The sequence below is a fragment of the Cherax quadricarinatus genome, chromosome 37 (assembly GCF_038502225.1).
Source record: "Cherax quadricarinatus isolate ZL_2023a chromosome 37, ASM3850222v1, whole genome shotgun sequence".
NCBI lineage: Eukaryota > Metazoa > Arthropoda > Malacostraca > Decapoda > Parastacidae > Cherax > Cherax quadricarinatus.
The window spans coordinates 1,612,870-1,620,874 of record NC_091328.1 but is presented as its reverse complement, the minus strand read 5'-3'; the positions used below and the strand labels follow the sequence as shown (position 1 = coordinate 1,620,874).

At 40.8% G+C, this 8,005-nt stretch overlaps 1 long non-coding RNA gene across 1 annotated transcript; it reads right to left on the bottom strand.

The window, feature by feature from the left end:
- Positions 1-4,222: 4,222 nt before the first annotated feature.
- LOC138853683 (uncharacterized) lies at positions 4,223-6,923 on the bottom strand. The gene is made up of 3 exons (XR_011392845.1): positions 6,800-6,923; positions 6,436-6,506; positions 4,223-5,222 (listed from the first exon to the last, which is right to left on the bottom strand). It is a non-coding gene; the product is annotated as an uncharacterized lncRNA (long non-coding RNA).
- Between the last annotated feature and the right edge of the window lie 1,082 nt (positions 6,924-8,005).

Here is an 8,005-nt window from a genome sequence, read left to right as displayed (position 1 = left end):
CCCAGGTCAGTGGTACAGCCTCCGTCAACACCACCAGGACTCACCCCAGATCAGTGGTGCAGCCTCCGTCAACACCACCAGGACTCACCCCAGATCAGTGGTGCAGCCTCCGTCAACAACACCAGGACTCACCCCAGATCAGTGGTGCAGCCTCCGTCAACACCACCAGGACTCACCCCAGATCAGTGGTGCAGCCTCCGTCAACATCACTGTAGTCAGCTTGAGAGAAACGAACAAGACAATCAACACATTATTAAGAGGTCACCATTTAAAAACAAAAACCGCCGATAGAAATCTTTTATTTTAAATGGCGTGTTAAGCCTATATAAAGGCCAGTCTCCTTGCCTTTGCTCCAGAATCTTTACTACCACGGTGCTCTCATCAACTCCAATTGTCTTCTAATTATGTACAAGAATCTGTATTGATAAAGCCTCTGGATGGCGAAACGTCTACAATAAAGATATCCAGATGTTGCACAAGTGTCTTAACTTTCATCGTATTAAGCCTAGCTGAAGTAAGCCAATAGTAGATTATAACCACTTAACACTTCAACACCTGACAAACACCTGCGTCAGGAGACAACTTATTTTTTTATCAGATGAACAGGAGGATGGATGTGTATGGAGAGTGTCGAGTGAGGGTCAGGACACCTCTAAAACTCCAAAATTTATAATCTCACAGACTGCCCATAATGCCTCTCTGTTTTCCACCTTTTATTTCACTCAATAAGATTAAAAGTATTTTCGTTCAGCAACTGGCTTCATCAAGATCCGAGTAAATACCCACCAGGATGACAACCTCTTCAAACACACGCTACGTTCACTGTCACTAGCTTTTCTCTGTTTCTTTATTAAGTCTGACAAGACGGAGTACACCTTTGTTAGGTTTGAAACCTATCTGCCACATGTGGGTTATCAATACTACATTTCACATGCACACACTACATTAAAAATTAGCGTTAATCCTTAACTCATTTAGAAAAATGTATATACAAGGAACAGCACACCCTCGGTGTATATATCAGCGTATATAAACTCATATTCACATTGTCACATACATTCAGTGGCTCCCAGCAGCCAGGAAGCAACAGTGTCATTATCAACCTTATCTCTACAACTCTCACTGTGAGATGAACTACCTAACACAGGGAATAAATACCATGAAACAAACTCTCGGAGGCTGCACTGTAAGCTCAACCAAACAATACCAGCCAGCGTTCCAAGAACCTCATCTCAAGCAGGTTCCCCAAACTCACAGCATATATATATATATATATATATATATATATATATATATATATATATATATATATATATATATATATATATATAGGAGGGTGACCCATAAAAGAAGAAACACTTTCACCATCATTCACTCCATCACTGTCTTGCCAGAGGCACGCTTACACTACAGTTATAAAACTGCAACATTAACACCCCTCCTTCAGAGTGCAGACACTGTACTTCCCATCTCCAGGACTCAAGTCCAGCTAACCAGTTTCCCTGAATCCCTTCATAAATGTTATCTTGCTCACACTCCAACAACACGTTAAATCATAAAAGCCATTTGTCTCCACTCGCTCCTAACACGCTCACGCATGCTTGCTGGAAGTTCAAGCTCCTATCACACAAAACCTTTACCCACTCCCTTCAACCTTTCTTAGACCGACCCCTACCCCACCTTCCTTCCGCTACAGATTTATAAGCTCTCCAAATCATTCTATTTCATTTCATTCTCTCTAAATGTCCGAACCACTTCAATAACTCTTTCTCAGCTCTCTGGATAATACTTTTAGTAACTCTGCACCTCCTCCTAATTTCCAAACTTCGGATTCTCTGCATTATATTCACACCACACATTACCCTTAGACATGACATCTCTACTGCCTCCAGCCTTCTCCTTGCTGCAACATTCACCACCCATGTTTCACACCCATATAAAAGCGTTGGTATAACTAAACTCTCATACATTTCCCTCTTTGCTTCCATGGATAACGTTCATTGTCTCCACAGACTCCTCAATGAACCATTCACCTTTTTCTTCTCATCAATTTTATGATTCATCTCGTCTTTCAAAGACCCATCTGCTGACACGTTCACTCCCAAATATCTGGATACATTCACCTCCTCCATACTCTCTCCCTCCAATCTGATATCCAATCTTTCATTACTTAATTTTTTTTATCCTCATCACCTTACTTTTTCCAATTTTTACCCTACCAGACTAGACCACCAACATCTGCAAACTTCAGAATCTCCCAAAAGCACAGTGTCATTAGCAAAAAGCAACTGTGACAACTCCCATTTTGTGTTAGAATCTTTATCTTTTAATCCGACACCTCTTGCGAACACCTGAGCATTCACTTCTCTTACAACCCCATCTATAAATATGTTAAACAACCATGGTGACATTAAACAACCTTGTCTAAGGCCTACTTTTACTGGGAAATTATCTCCCTCTCTCCTACATACTTTAACTCGAGTCTCACTATCCTCGTAAAAATTCTTCACTGCTTTCAGTAACCTACCTCCTGTTCCATACATATGCAACATATACCACATTGTCTCCCTGTCTACCTTATCATACGCCTTTTCAAAATCCATAAATGCAACAAAAACTTCTTTACCCTTACCTAAATACTGTTCACTTATATGTTTCACTGTAAACACCTGGTCCACACACCCCCTACCTTTCCTAAAGCCTCCTTGTTCATCTGCTATCCTATTCTCCGCCTTACTCTTAATTCTACCAATAATAACTCTACCATACACTTTACCAGGTATACTTAACAAGCTTATTCCCCTATAATTTTTACCCTCTCCTTTGTTCCCTTTGCCTTTATACAAAGGAACTATGCATGCTCTCTGCCAGTCCCTAGGTATCTTACCCTCTTCCATACATTTATTAAATAAAAGCACCAACCATTCTACAACTATATTCTCAACTGCTTTTAACATTCCATCTTTATCCCATCAATCCCAGCTGCTTTACCCCCTTTCATTCTACCCACTGCCTCACTCATCTCCCCCACACTCACAATTGGCTCTTCCTCACTCCTATAAGATGTTTTACTCCCCTGGCCAATGCACGAAATCACAACTTCCCTAGATTCACCAACATTTCACAGATCCTCAAAATATTCCCTCCATCTTCCTGATACCTCTAACTCATCGTCTAATAACTCTCTCCTATTTTTAACTATCAAATCCATTCGTTTCCTAGGCTTTCTCAGCTTATTAATCTCACTCTAAAACTGTCTCATATTCTCAGCAAAATTTATTGGTAACATCTCACCTACTCTCTCATTTGCTCTCCTTGTACATTCCTTCATCACTCTCTTAACTCTCTTTCTATCTCCATATGCTCTATATATTTAGTTAACCATACACTAACAGATACATCAGTTAACCATACACTAACAGATACATCAGTTAACCATACACTAACAGATACATCAGTTAACATGACTTAAGAAATCGTAATGACACGATTGCAAATAAACCATACCCCCGGCCGGGATTGAACCCGCGGTCATAGAGTAGTGGCTCATAGTAGTGGTCATAGTGGCTAGCGCGACGGGCTCGAGTTTTGAGACTCTATGACCGCGGGTTCAATCCCGGCCGGGGGTATGGTTCATCAGTTAACCATACACTAACAGATACATCAGTTAACCATACACTAACAAATACATCAGTTAACCATACACTAACAGATACATCAGTTAACCATACACTAACAGATACATCAGTTAACCATACACTAACAGATACATCAGTTAACCATACACTAACAGATACATCAGTTAACCATACACTAACAGATACATCAGTTAACCATACACTAACAGGTACATCAATTAATCATACACTAACAGGTACATCAGTTAACCATACACTAACAGATACATCAGATAACCATACACTAACAGATACATCAGTTAACCATACACTAACAGATACATCAGTTAACCATACACTAACAGATACATCAGTTAACCATACACTAACAGATACATCAGATAACCATACACTAACAGGTACATCAGTTAACCATACACTAACAGATACATCAGTTAACCATACACTAACAGGTACATTAGTTAACCATACACTAACAGATACATCAGATAACCATACACTAACAGGTACATCAATTAACCATACACTAACAGGTACATCAATTAATCATACACTAACAGGTACATCAATTAATCATACACAAGTTAAAAGATAAATTTATTAATCAATTACATGCAGATGAATGTCTTATTCTCAGAGTAATGTTTAGTCACCATCATTGTATTTTTAAATTTAGCAAGATCCAACTAACAACATGTCACTGCAGTTTAAACTGTAGTGACATCTGACATCTGTCACTGCAGTTTAAGCTGTAGTAACATCTGACATCTGTCACTGCGGTTTAAACTGTAGTGACATCTGACATCTGTCACTGCAGTTTAAACTGTAGTGACATCTGACATCTGTCACTGCAGCTTAAACTGTAGTGACATCTGACATCTGTCACTGCAGTTTAAACTGTAGTGACATCTGACATCTGTCACTGCAGTTTAAAGTGTAGTGACATCTGACATCTGTCACTGCAGCTTAAACTGTAGTGACATCTGACATGTGTCACTGCAGTTTAAACTGTAGTGACATCTGACATCTGTCACTGCGGTTTAAAGTGTAGTGACATCTGACATCTGTCACTGCGGTTTAAACTGTAGTGACATCTGACATGTGTCACTGCAGTTTAAACTGTAGTGACATCTGACATCTGTCACTGCGGTTTAAAGTGTAGTGACATCTGACATCTGTCACTGCGGTTTAAACTGTAGTAACATCTGACATGTGTCACTGCAGTTTAAACTGTAGTGACATCTGACATCTGTCACTGCGGTTTAAAGTGTAGTGACATCTGACATCTGTCACTGCGGTTTAAACTGTAGTGACATCTGACATGTGTCACTGCAGTTTAAACTGTAGTGACATCTGACATCTGTCACTGCAGTTTAAACTGTAGTGACATCTGACATTTGTCACTGCGGTTTAAACTGTAGTGACATCTGACATCTGTCACTGCAGTTTAAACTGTAGTGACAGATGTCAAGAAACAGGTTACACACTGTGGTAATTATCCCGGTATATAAGGGAAACGATGATCTGGTGGTTCACAGGGACACGGTGACCTGATGCACACACAAGTGGGCAACCTTCCGCCACCTGAAGATCCCAGACAATCATAAGTAGGTTTATTTAGGTACAGGTACATATAAGTATAGTTATCATACACAGTTTAACGTATGGGTAAATTACCCTCTAAGATAACACTAAAATAAGTCAGAAAAGCTGATCTGTTTCCACTGGGATCCTTTTAATACCTTATTATAGTATTAAGGAGACTCACACACAAACACGGTGAAGAGGCGGGGCCAGGAGCTATGATTCGACCTTTGCAACCACACATAGGTGAGTACACACACACACACACACACATACACACACAGGACAAAATGGTAACTAACTAACAGTGGCATTAATTACAAGATGATAAATTTTTAGACTCTCCAGGTAATACGTAAATCAGTAATGAAAAAATTTAATTTTACCACAAAAATTGGGACAGAATTACTCGAAAAAAAAAATTATAGAAACAACTGCTGCCTAGAAAAACTAGTTAGTTTTATCAGCAAATTCCTGTATACAAAATCTACTGAGATGCTGCCTGGACCACAGAAACTATTCATGATGAAACTAGATACATAGATTCTGAAAGAGTTTACCATGAAAGACTAATATAGAAAACGAGAAATATTGATGAACTGCTAGAGTAACTATTTTAAAAATTAGGTTTTGTTTGGATTTTTAACCCCGGAGGGTCAGCCACCCAGGATAACCCAAGAAAGTCAGTGCGTCATCGAGGACTGTCTAACTTATTTCCATTGTGGTCCTCAATCTTGTCCCCCAGGATGCGACCCACACCAGTCGACTAACACCCAGGTAGCTACTTGCTAGGTACACTTGCTGGGAATCGAACCCGGATCCTCATCGTGTGAAGCGAGAGCTTTGCCAGCCAGGCCACGGGGCTTGTATGTTTATTCAGCTACAGGTATACCTAAGTACAATTATCATACATAGTAATACATGTATTAGTTACCTTGGATAACCCCTGAGTAATTCACACTTTGTATGATAGTTGTACTCACCTAATTGTGGTTGCAGGGGTCGATACTCAGCTCCTGTGTGTGTGTGTGTGTGTGTGTGTGTGTGTGTGTGTGTGTGTGTGTGTGTGTGTGTGTGTGTGTGTGTACCTGTTTTCAATTTAGGAGGCTTGGTTTAAGACCGGATCATTGGGAGGATGACAGCACTGTTACTACTAACAGATACAAATACAACTCAGTGTGTCAAAAAGGTACTAAGATGACCTGAAACTCACCCCAGGGTTTCTTGGGTTTAAATATGAACGGTGGAGTTGAAGCTTGGGTCAGCACCATCACTGATGACAACCTGTCACGGATAAACACGATATTAAATACATTCTTTAAACCTCACCATCCACAGATATTTTACCTCACAAAGCTTCAGTGTCATGTGTTGATCCTTGGTTTTCTTAAATGGTTTGTAAAACTCACCTGCGACATGTTAACAAAAGCTAAACCAGTTAACAAAAGCTAAACCAGTTGATCACCTGACACAGACCCGCGTCAGGAGACACTTGTGGTCTTCCCTAAACAACTAAACTCCTCATTTACCTCTGCAAGTACAATATATTATACAGGAACTATATAAAACAAACTCACACGACAAGTACAAGAAGAATACGCTTGTCCATGTTGAGTGTGTTGCGAGTGGCGTGTGAGTGCGAGGGGACCTCCACCATCCCACAATTTATACTCTCTCAGACACCCATCTTTTGACTACCACCCACAGGGTGGGTCTGGGTTGCTTAATAAAAAAAAAACACCTAGATATCTCTCTCTAGTTTACGTCAGTTATCAACATGCTTTTCTCTTTGCTTCACTCACCATACACGGAAGTATTTTCGTTCAGCAACTGGTATTAAGCAGCCCTGAAGCACCATAAAGTTTTCCTTCTTGAAGACTCTGATAACACGAGCATTACGGGAAATACCCAACACAGAAGTTATTCTTGGAATTTCACTGTTGGGTGTTTTGTGTTCCTAGTGTTGGTTGTGTCCTCCACGGGACCCTTGACGGGGTTTTCCCACTGGAGTTTACCTGGAGGGTAAACTCCAGTGGGAAAACCCCGTCAAGGGTCCCCTGTGTTAAGTCTGACAAAATGGAGAACTCTGTTCTGTTTGCTAGGTCTGAAGTCTGACTGTTTACATCACCTGACTCACCAAGGTTTCAGGTCACAGGTACAATAACATTCAATAACATTGTTGCAGCCACGGTATTGTTGCAGCCACGGTATTGTTGCAGCCACGGTATTGTTGCAGCCACGGTATTGTTGCAGCCACGGTATTGTTGCAGCCACGGTATTGTTGCAGTCACGGTATTGTTGCAGCCACGGTATTGTTGCAGCCACAGTATTGTTGCAGCCACGGTATTGTTGCAGTCACGGTATTGTTGCAGCCACGGTATTGTTGCAGCCACGGTATTGTTGCAGTCACGGTATTGTTGCAATCACGGTATTGTTGCAATTACGGTACTGTTGCCATCACGGTATTGTTGCAGTCACGGTATTGTTGCAGTCACGGTATTGTTGCAGCCACGGTATTGTTGCAGCCACGGTATTGTTGCAGTCACGGTATTGTTACAATCACGGTATTGTTGCAATTACGGTACTGTTGCCATCACGGTATTGTTGCAGCCACGGTATTGTTGCAGTCACGGTATTGTTGCAGTCACGGTATTGTTGCAATCACGGTATTGTTGCAATCACGGTATTGTTGCAATCACGGTATTGTTCATGTCACGGTATTGTTACAGCCACGGTATTGTTGCAGTCACGGTATTGTTGCAATCACGGTATTGTTGCAATCA